Here is a 12,193-nt window from a genome sequence, read left to right as displayed (position 1 = left end):
CGGGGCAGGTCCAAGGTCCGTGCTCCTAAAAGGGGTGAGGCCCTGGGTGGAAAGGGAGGGGCTGGAGGCATCCAGCCCTCAGTGCTACCTGGACCTACGCCGCACCCTAAACCAGCCCTTAAGTAATTCTACTGCTCTACTCTGCACAGATTAGGCCTCAGTTGGAGTATTGTGTCCTGTTATGGGCACCACATTTCAGTAGGGTTGCCAGATACCTTCACAAAAAATCCTGAATGTGGCAGGGGAAAAAATTGGTGGAGGAGGAAAAAAAAAAGAGGGGGGGGGGGGGGAGGGGAGCAAACTTGTTGAGCAAAAAAAAAAAAAAAAAGTCAGGGTTGTTTTAACCGGACAGAAGACGCAATTGCCAGACTGTCTGGGCAAAAACTAGGCACCTGGCAACCCTACATTTCAGGGAAGATGTGGAGAAATTGGTGAGGGTCCAGAGAAGAGCAACAAAAATGATGAAAGGTCTAGAGAACATGAGCTATGAGGGAAGACTGAAAGAATTGGGCTTGTTTAGTCTGGAAAAGAGAAAACTGAGAGGGGACATGAGAGCAACTTTCAAGCACCTAAAGGGATGTTACAAGGAGGAGGGAGAAAAATCCTCCCTGGCTTCTGAGGACGGGACCAGAAGCAGTGGGCTTAAATTGCAGCAGGGGGAGTTTAGGTTGGACATTAGGAAAATCTCCCAGCTATCAGGGTGGTTAAACACGGGAATAAATTGCCTCGGGAGGTTGTGGAATCTCCATCTCTGGAGATATTTAAGAGCAGGCTAGACAGACATCTATCTGGGATGATCTAGATGGTGGCTGGTCCTGACATGAGGGCTGGGGTCTGAACCTGATGACTTCTCGGGGTTCCTTCTAGTTCTAGGATTCTCTGACTCTTAGCACTGACCAAGATGCACCAGCCCGGCCTGTGGTGATTTAAAAGGCCTGTGGCTGCCACTGCTGCTGCCGACACCATAGTGACCCTTTTGCGTCTCTGGGCCTGGCACTTACCCGCTGCGTCCCCCTGTCGGCGGTTTTATGCTAAACCAGGACAATGGACAACCCCACTGAATTACACTGCCATTTTGTAAGACTGAGCCTCCCCCTGACCATAGGCCTGGAGGGTTTTTAACGGCCAAAGCTCAGTCCACAGCTGCTATTCACTGTCCCTTCCAGTTCTTTGACTTTTATTTTTAAAGGGGCCCCCAGATGACGGAAAGGAAACCATCTGAAAAGCCTTGGGCCCCACAGGAGCTGGGAATTCGCCAGACGACAGAAGGGCTGAGTCCCGGACGGCATTTTTCACCGAGTTGTTCATTTTCAAATGTTGCTTTGTCAGTGGAAATGCATCAGCAGCGCTTCATGCTCTGTGGAGAGCCGGCTTCGCCCTCTGCTCCGGGGAAAAGCTGTCACGCATGGCGTTGCATAACACGACAGGGAAGTGAACGTATTTCAGTGGCATTCAAGCAAAATCATAGGCGTGGGCGGTGGGGGTCCAGGTTTGGCACCTGGGTTCCCTGCACCTCAGAGCAAACCCGACTGCCAGTTTCTCCAGCCCCAAGTCCTGGCCGCTGGGAGGCCTTCAGGAGTCTTGCTGGCCCCATGTGCTTTGCCGGACTCCTGGGGTTCTACAAGCCCTTGGGGTCCCATCACCCACCGGCCTCGCAGACTCCACTAGTCCTTGGGGTCCTGCTGCCTGCTGGCCCTGCCACAGGCTCAGCTCACTGGGTTCACCAGCCCTGGGGTGCTACCCCCGGCCCAGGGCTCTGCAGCTGTCCCCCGCTACCCCCAGCCTGGAGCTGTGAGTGTTGCCATCTCTCCCGGCCTGGATGGATGAGACACCACTTGCAGCAATAGTATCGGGTCCATTTGATCTAAAGGGAAGGGGGTGCAGCTGAGCACCCCACCCCCAAATTAGTCCCAATGTTACTGAGCAAAATGATTTCAAACACATTTGGTACTTTTTGTTTGCTCCCATCCCATTATTTTCCTTAAAAACAGCCACAATTGTGGTTATTTTAAATGGTCACAATGGATACGTATCTACCAAAAAAGGCTAAGGGAAAAACATGCAGCCACTGCAGGAAGGTACAGAGCAAAAGTAAAGCATACATGCCCTTTTGCCATACGCCACCGCAGTAACTCATTTACACATTCCTAAAGCAGGAGCAAGGTGCCAGACAGTGGAAATACTAATTCTCCATATAACTCACCTAAAAACAAAATATATAGAGAGGGTCATGAGATTTCATGGGCACCACCCACTTCTTCAGGTAAAATTATAGTTCAATCTCTGTGCCTTTTGCTCCATATGTGTCATCTGAAGAAGTGGGTTTGCCCACGAAAGCTCATGATACTATCCATATATTTTGGTTAGTCTCTAAAGTGCTATGGGACCATTGTTATTTGTAAGGGTTTTTTTTTAGTTACAGACTAACACAGCTACCTCTCTGAGGGTATGTCTACACTACAGAGTTGTGTCGGAAAAACAGCCGTTTTTCCGACAAAATTTAAGGAACGTCCACACTGCAATTGCGTTCTTCTGCAAGAAAATCGAAAGAACAGAGGGGTTGCCCCGGCATTGGTAAGCCTCATTCTACGAGGAAGAAGCCTTTTTGCGAAAGAACTCTTTCTCAAAAAGGCGTGTGTGGACGGGGAAGAGGGAATTCTTTTGGAAGAAGAGGAAAGAGGAAAACGCACAGGTGCCCTGGTGGCCATTCTGTCCGTAGTTATCACAGCTTTCACGTGAGATAGTGTCCGTTCAGTCTGGACGTGCTCTTTCAAAAAGCAGATCGCTTTTTCGATGCACTTTTGCAATGTGGACGCTCTCTTTTGGAAGACGTTTTTCCAGAAGATCTCTTCTGAAAAAAGCTTCTTCCAAAAGAAGCCTGCAGTCTAGACATAGCCTGCAACTAGGTAGCTCACTTGTTAATCTAAAAATTGGAAGTTTGGGTGAGTTTACTTTAAGGAATCAAAATGTTTTAAAGTTCTCAGAAAAGAACTTAGCCACATGTTCTCCTGCTATATGATTTTATCCGCCCGTTGATGATGCAAAACACATGAGTTGCTCATTGAAAAGCATAGGAGGGGTAACAAAATATGGTGGGAAACTGAGGTCTGAGGCTATGTCTACACTGCAGAGTCCAGGGAACGTGTCTGCTCTTCCAAAAAAATTTTCGAAAGAGCAGATGCACTTTTTTGGCATCCCCCGTTTTATGAGGAAGAAGGGATGTTCCAAAAAAGGGTTTTTTTCCCGACGGGCCAAATGTCAGAAAAGCCTCTTCCAACAAAAAAAGTGGAAAAAGCGATTCAAAGTGCGGTTCGCATAGCCTGAGATCACAGCATCGCAAGGCTGCAGACTTCCATGCGCATGGCTTCACACTGGCTGAGCATGTTTGTGGTTCATTCCCTCCTCCTTGCCCATAACACAACCATCTTTGATTACAAAGTCTGCCACACACTCTGGCTCCTGTGCACACTCCAAGAAACCCCCTGCTTCCATTCTGTTCGCTTTGTTTCTCCAGTAATAAAAATGCCTAGCACTTATATGGCGTTTGTCATCTGTGGATCTCAAAGCCCCGCGACACTCATTAGTGTATATCTCCTCACCGCACCCCTGGGCAGGCCTGTGATCTCCATTGTACAGATGGGAAACTGAGGCACGGAGAAAGCTTGAATGTTTAGAGGTATTTGGGCATTGCTGCACTCAGTGTAGCCCCGCCTAACTGATTTGGGAGCCTAAATCTCATTTTCAAAAGGGCATTAGGAGCCAAAATCCCACTCAGCCTCAATGGAGCTTAGCCTTGTAAGAGCCTAAATCTCTTTAAATCTCTTAAATCCATTAGGTGCTGAGTGCAGCCGTGCCGAAAATCACTTTAGAAATCTGGGCCTAAAAGATCCGCCCAAGATTCTGTAGGAAATCAATGGCCAAGCAAGGAATGGAATCGGAGTTTTCCACGTCCTAGGCTATTGTCCACTGTGCTGTCCTGGCTCGCTAACGGGTCCCTGCTTCTGCCTGACAACAGCTAAAGCCTTGACATTTGGCAAAATCCCTTTGTTTCTCTCATGGCTCCTAGAGAGACAGGCCCTCTCTCTGGGCCCTCTCTTGCTCCATTCCGTGTTCTCAGCTGAGGACGACTTACTTGTCAGGGATTGGGCAGGGACGCACTTGGGCCGGGATTCTGCTCAGTGATTATTCATGTGGAACAAGGACTGGCAGCTTGGTTATTTTTTTTCTCTCCTCTGCAAGGGCTTTTAACAGATTTCTTACGTTGTATTGCTTTGATCTTGGAATATGCGGTTGCATAACATGACAGGTTCTTTTCCCTCACTCCTCGGCAGCAGGCAGGCCTTTTGCTGTAAGAGGGGCTGCGCTGGCCTGAAATATTAACGCGTTTTACCTTAATTACCTTTTGGGTTTCTAAGTGCTCTCCTCACTTCCTTTCTTGTTTTAAATATAAGTGACAAGTTTCATCCGCAGAAATTCTGAGCTGGGTTTTCTTGCCAACTCCACCACACCCCGTTGGTTAAAGCCTATTGCAAAATATACTGGTAGCAAACCATCTGGCATGAAAAACAACAAGCAGTCCCATGGCACCTTAGAGACTAACAAAACTATATAGGATCATGAGCTTTTGTAGGTAAGACCCACTTCATCAGATGTGGAAAATAACAGAATCCAAGAGTGGAAATAACAGAATCCAAGAGACAGATTTAACAGCAAAAGAAGTACTTGTGAATTATAGGACTCATACAAATGATGCTAATTAAGTGGGCTGGATGTGTCCCATTTGTAGCTTTCGATGTGGAAATGTGGATGTCAAAGGCAGGGGAAAATGGCTTTGTAGTGAGTTAACCACTTATCATCTTTATTGAAGCCCAGTGCCAGATTTGTAGATGAATTCCAATTCTCCACTCTCTCTCTGTACTTGGGTGGTGACATTCCTCTGTAGAACAATGACTCCATGATTGAGTGACCAGATAGGTTAAAATGTTCTCCTACAGGTTTATGTGTATTACCGCTCCTGATGTCTGATTTGTGTCCACTTTGTCACAGAGAGGGTATGTCTACACTACAGGACAAGGTCGAATTAAGAGACGCAACTTCAGCTACATTAATTGCATAGCTGAAGTCGAAGAACCTTAACTCGACTTTTGGCGCTGCCCACACTGCAGGAAGTCGACGGGAGAACACTCTCTCTTCGACTTCCCTTACTCCTTGTAGAAGCAGGGTTACTGGCATGGACCAGAGTGCCCCTCTCAGTTCAAATGAGCTGTCTTAACTAGACCCACTAATTTGAACCCTGGAAGATCGACATCGGCAGCTTCAATCTTCCTCTGCAGTATAGATATACCCCGACTGTCTGGCTTGGCCAATGCACATGACATTAGAAATAGACATATACATCTGGCATTAGACGGAGCATTTTCAATTTCCTGGGCAGTGCGGTGATGGGCGATACACAGATGGATTTGTTACAATCGAGCATTTCCTCTCTGCTAAAAGGCACAGTGGAGCCTTGAATATTCATTTAATCGTTGCTCTCACGTCGCCCTTGCACGTGGCAGTGCCATGTGGCTTACAAATAAAATAATGCATAAACAGGCGAGGCAGGAAGGTGTATGAGGGTGGGGTTGAGGCAGAATATGCTGGAGCTGAGACTTTGCATCCCCTGGGCATCTCATGAGTTCATGTTTCCAAAGCCTGAATTCAATCACTCTGGACAATGCTTCTTGTAAGAATCTGTGGCCAAGTAGGCGTGGGCTGTAGTCACTGTGCTGTATACCATGCTGAGGTGGGGCTTACCCTTGACAGTGGGGACAGAACTCTAAAATTTCTGTCACCTATCACTTGCGTAAAAGGAGAATCTCTGCTAGCTCCCAATACTAGAGGGTCTATGACACACAGTTGAGCTGCTTTGATCCCATCTAGTAGACAGCATCAGCGTCACATAGACACTTGTTTATTGCAGTACAATGCAGTGGATGGAATGCACATGCTTACTACAGGGAAAAGAAGTCACCCGTTTCACCTCCAGAATTATAGGCTTTGGGCCAGTAGAACCAGTCTCACCGGTTACCTCCAGAACTTCTACAATGCAGAGTGAAGCAATCTGAGAGCCAAGCCGTAAAGGAGCGAGGTGCTGAGAAAGGGCTGAGCTCATCAGCAGAGGCCTGCGCAGATACAACCTTTGTATCCACATCTGTATCTGTATCCCCGAAAATGAGCTGCGGAGATCTGGGGATTTGCAGGGAGGAACACATATGCATGAACCATGGCTTAAGTAGCTACACACGCATCTCTGCTCGCATGCACTGGAGGGCAGCATTACACACACTCACAGCAGCCAGCTCACTATGCAGTGTGACCATCTATCTCTAGGCTATGGTTAATGCAGTGAGTGGAGTTTTTTTACACCTGTTTTTTTACCATTTAGAGATGTAGCATATGGGTGAGATTAGTCCTTGGACTCCCATTGTCGAGGATCAATTGCCAAACATAAAGTTCCTTTAAGATTCAGCAAAACACCCCCAAGTCATCTTTTTCACTGGCCTAGCTAAATTATTTAGGGGTGTGATTCCCCACCCCCAGAAGCAGTTATGCCAGCAAATCTCTGTAAGGCAGACCTGGCCTGAGTTTCTTACTTTTATTGTATTTCATTATTAACAATCACTTGTTGGCACCTTGAGCTTGCACATATATTGCAAGATGCACTCATTGCATACAGTATGAAAGGTAGGGAAGTATGTCTAGTTAGACACTAATTGCTCAGAACAAGAAGGTTGATTCATTGGGCTTTCCTGCAAAACCCCTGTTTAATTCCCAAAAGGCTCTCACTTGATTCTTGCTATCACCTTTCATAAAACCGATAGATGTGGCCTAGAGAATGGGCCACGCCTGTGGGACCCAGTGGGCTATTTAGCTTAAGTTTTGCTAAATTAGTAACCCCTTGAGCTGCATTCAGTGTCAACCAGGAATGTGTGTGGATCTCTGTCTCTCTTCCCGTCTTTTTATATGTAAATCTGGGCTCTCCTGATAGCTTTGCCATCTGTCCTTTCCCCGGATGTTTACATGTTTTACCAGAGATGAAAACTGTTTCCGTCTATTTCAGGAGACAAGCACATACATGCTCCCTCTTCAGACTCCCAATATTTGCTTCCACAGCTATGTCTACACTGTAGCATTTTTGCCGAAGAGGAAATGCAAATGAAGCCTGTAGTCTAGACGTACCCAGGAAGTCATTCTTCCGCTCTACTCTGCACTGATTAGGCTCTAGTTGGAGTATTGTGTCCAGCTCTGGGCACCACATTTCAAGAAAGATTTGGAGAAGGTCTAGAGAAGAGCAACAAGAATGATTAAAGGTCTAGAGAACATGTCCTATGAAGGAAGACTGAAAGAATTGGGCTTGTTCAGTTTGGAAAAGAGAAGACTGAGAGGGGACATGAGAGCAGTTTTCAGGTATCTAAAAGGGTTTCACAAGGAGGAGGGAGAAAAATTGTTCTCCATGGCCTCTGAAGATAGAACAAGAGGCAATGGGCTTAAACTGCAGCAAGGGAGGTTTAGGTTGGACATTAGGAAAAAGTTCCTAACTGTCAGGGTGGTTAAACACTGGAATAAATTGCCTAGGGAGGTTGTGGAATCTCCATCTGTGGAGATATTTAAGAGCAGGTTGGATAAATGTCTATCAGGGATGGTCTAGATAGTACTGGGTCCTGCCATGGGGGCAGGGGATTGGACTCAATGACCTCTCGAGGTCCCTTCCAGTCCTAGTATTCTATGATTCTATGATTTCCTCTTCTGCAAAAATGCTACAGTGTGGATGTAGCCCCCTAGAGACTACAGCTGCATTGAGGTAGTCTGCATTAGGGCCAGGTTTACATTTCCCCTAAGATCAGTGCTCTGGAGATTGATTGTTCAGGATTTGATTTAGCTGGTCTAGTAAGGATCTGCTATATAGACTGCTGATGGCACCCCTGTTGACTTCAGTACTCCACAGGATCATGAAGAATAAGGAAAGTTGACAGGAGAGTTTCTTCAGTTGACATCCTGCAGTGGGAACGCTGCATCAATTTAGGTACATCGACTCCACCTAGGCTATGCACGCAGCTGGAGTTGTGTATCTTAGGTCGACTTTCTAGCACAGTGTAGACTTGACCTTAGTGCTCGCTCAAAATACAGAGTTCCCAGTTAATTGTAACACCTGTTAACCCATGTAACCTGTTGTCCTCACTCCCTTCCATAGCATCTGGAAATTCTGATGCAAACAGGGTTAATCCCAGGGTTGATATTGGCCCTCCATGTCTAACTTTGTACTGGCACCCAACCTAGCATCTATGTGGTTCCTGGCTTATTGAAATTGGCCTGACAAGGTCCCAAGACTTCATGGATTCTCCAGTTGTGCACCTGAACTTGTGTGTTTGGAGATATGTTCCCTCCCACGCTGACCCTCCCCCCACCTCTGTTCATTTCATTGTTTATACACCAGCGACGAAACCTTATGGTTCAGGTCAGACTTTAACAAGGGAAAATGTCATGACCTGAAGGATCATTGGGCCAAGACATCAGCCTAACACTTGGACTCCTGCACAGGATCATGAATAGCCACAAGGGGCCGGGGTGTCCATTCGAGCACTTGCTGGAAAGATAGTTTCTCTTAGTTTGCACCATGCTGGAGCATGAATCCAGAGGGAACCACACTTACTGGTTCCCCATTCTACATCCTGCTCTTGGGCTGGGTTTCCTTGCACAGTCTTTTATCCAGTTACTAAAACTCCAACACTCCTTAGCTCTCGTGTCCCAAACTGTGGGATTTGCCTCTCAAAACAAGCTCGTTCATGTTCTCCCACCATATCACACTTTTCCTCCTCCCGCACACTCCAAATTCTGACGCATTGGGATCCAGAATGCCTTGCGGCTAGTGTTGGGATTGGGCGTGAGAATGAAAGAAACCGAGAACACTGCTTTGTTCCGTCTTACTGCAATCTGCCGGCAGTAGATTCCCTAATAACACGAGCAACTGCTTTCATGTTGGGAGCAAAAATATGAACGGAATGAGAATAAAAGAAGACTACCCAGCAGAACAAAGCAGTCAGGCTCCGAGGGAGTATATACGCCTTAGGAAAGTTTATAGCTGGGCAGCGAACAGCAGGAAGTGGACACATATATGGAAGAATCAAAACAGCACAACACTCCCTGATGATAAAAGTTCCCTTGACCCAGCTAATACAGGAGTGATGACTAAGCCTCAAATCTTTGGATACACCCCCCAGATTTTAGATGGTCACGCAATGCAGCTGTGCTTCTTACAAAGGGCTGCAAAAAAAGGTTCCATCAGCAGATGAAGTACTAGCTTCCAGGTGGGGTGATAAGTCAGGAGAAGTTTTTCTCATGTTATTTTGCAAGTAAGGGAGAAAAAGGTAAGACCATAAGAACAGCCCTACTGGGTCAGACCAAAGGTCCAGCTAGCCCAGTGTCCTCCTGTCATCTGACAGTGGCCAATGCCAGATGCCCCAGAGGGAATGAACAAAACAGGGAATCATCTAGTGATCCCTCCTCTGTCACCCATTTTCAGCTTCAGACAAACAGAGGCTAGAGACACCATTCCTGCCATCCTGGCTAATAGCCCTTGATGGACCTAACCTCCATGGCTACGTCTACACTGGCCCCTTTTCCGGAAGGGGCATGTAAATTTCACCAGTCGTCGTAGGGAAATCCGCGGGGGATTTAAATATCCCCCGCGGCATTTAAATAAAAATGTCCGCCGCTTTTTTCCGGCTTTTAAAAAAGCCGGAAAAGAGCGTCTACACTGGCCCCGATCCTCCGGAAAAAGTGCCCTTTTCCGGAGGGTCTTATTCCTACTTCAAAGTAGGAATATTCAAAGTAGGAATAAGACCCTCCGGAAAAGGGCACTTTTTCCGGAGGATCGGGGCCAGTGTAGACGCTCTTTTCCGGCTTTTTTAAAAGCCGGAAAAAAGCGGCGGACATTTTTATTTAAATGCCGCGGGGGAAATTTAAATCCCCCGCGGATTTCCCTACGACGACTGGTGAAATTTACATGCCCCTTCCGGAAAAGGGGCCAGTGTAGACGTAGCCCATGAATGTATCTAGCTCTTTTTTGAACCCAGATATAGTCTTGTGTAACCCAGAAGCACTCAGATCACTAACAAGGAAGAGTGAAACCTGCTCTACAATCTTAATTAAGGGCTCGTTGGCTTTTAGCTCATGCTGTAGAAGCACGTGGGTTTAGTGCCGAAGGTTGCAAGTTCAGACCCTCCTGCTGACATCCAAGGTTTGACAACTCTGCACTTGGACTTCACAATGTCCTCTGGCAAGGAGTTCCACAGGTTGGCTGTGCATGGCATGAAGAAATACTTCTGTTTGTTTGTTCTAATCCTGCTACCTAGTTATTTCATTTGGGCTATGTCTAGACTGCAAGCCTCTTTCGAAAGAGGCTTTTTTGAAAGATACTTTCGAAAAAGCCTCTTTCGAAAAAGAGCGTCTAGACTGCAAGCGGAACTTTCGAAAAATCAAGCCGCTTTTTCAAAAGGCAGTCTGGATGCTCTCTTTTGAAAAACCCCTGTTTGCATTCAAGAACGCCTTTTTTCGAAAGAGCACTTTCGAAAAAAGGCGTTCTTCCTCGTAAATTGAGGTTTACCACCGTCGAAAGAAAATCCGCGTTCTTTCGATTTAATTTCGAAAGAACGCAGCTGCAGTCTAGACGCAGGTGAAGTTTTTTCGGAAAAAGGCTACTTTTTCTGAAAAAACCCCTGAGTCTGGACACAGCCTTGGTGACCTCCCCCAAAACATTTAGTTCATCAACATTTTCTGACCCTTTCTGCAAAAGTTCGGGGTGGAGATTCAAGGTCTTCTTTGAGCAGGGCTGGGGTATGTGTTTCTCATTGCTGGGTTGTTGCACTTGTAGACAAAATTCAACCCCCAAATTCAGCCTCTGGATCTGGACACAGCTGGGCTTCTGGTGTGGGGAACAGGCCCATCCCAGTCTCACTAACAGAGAAGAGGGATAAACACCAGGATGTTGTCAGTGCCTAAGGGAGAGACAGAACATGTTTCTAGCCTCCTTTCAGCCATGCCCAGCTGTAAATAACCACAAGCTGCTCTCTGCCAACTCCCCTGGGGTTTCACACATACTCCTGCAGATCCGCATGCGTCGGCCACCTGAACCAGCCTGCGTCACAACAGCACCCCAAGGGCTGCCTTCGTTAACAGAAGGGTGCGTCAGCTCTGATGCTGGTCCCCTTTAACATCCTCTGTGCTCCAGCAGGGAGGATACTAGTCAGTCTCCTTGCGTGGCGCTGGTAGGTAGCCCTGCCCAGGGACCGTCGCAATGCCAGGAACAAGCGACAGCCACGATCAAAATCTCATTCATTCCTCCCAGGCCCCTTGCTGTTTCTGCAAAAGGCACCAGCTGGAGATATTGAACGCTGCAGGCAAGCCCAGCCAAAGCTGCTGCTGCTGCTTCATGCGACGGCATCGCTTTCCGCCGCCCCAAATATGCGAGCAGAATTATTGCAGCGGGCTGCCCAGAAAGCAGCAGGAGCAATGCTTCCCGAGTTGCTCTGTGTGTGTGTGTGTGTGTGTGTGTGTGTGTGTGTGTGAGAGAGAGAGAGAGAGAGAGAGAGAGAGAGTGCATGCATGCACAGTGCATAACTCAGTGTGTCTCTGGCATTGGAGAGTTTTGTATGAATACAGTAAGACTCGCTATTGCTGGATGGGTGCTATCCGAGCACATGTCACACACAAGTAACCGGGCTGCTCCCACCGTTAGATCCCAGCAGGCTCTGAGGCTTGTGTCAACCCAGGGTGGGGCACCTTGGTCTGGGTTGTTCCAGAGTCCTGCAGAAGGGGCCTTTACAGGAGTTTGCATGCAGATGTGGAGACTTTTTCGCCTATTTACCAGCAACAATTCTGTGCCAGGCTTTCTGGGAGAGCGCAAGGGCCTCAGGAGATCAGGCAAGGGCAGTGGGAGCTGGAAAAACTATTGCCACAGACCTACCCCTCCAGGACCACACATTTGTGCCATGAGGATGAGAACAAACACATTTCTTCACGGCCTTTTCCCCACAGCAGGCAGTAGAGGGAGCTGTGGACCATGCGTGCAGGTTTGCTAGCCACATGCTCATCCTACCGGCTTTTTGCACCTCCCCACTCATTTCATACAGGCATATGCCCTGATCCGGGTCTC

The sequence above is a fragment of the Pelodiscus sinensis genome, chromosome 22 (assembly GCF_049634645.1).
Source record: "Pelodiscus sinensis isolate JC-2024 chromosome 22, ASM4963464v1, whole genome shotgun sequence".
NCBI lineage: Eukaryota > Metazoa > Chordata > Testudines > Trionychidae > Pelodiscus > Pelodiscus sinensis.
This window is presented reverse-complemented; position numbering follows the sequence as displayed.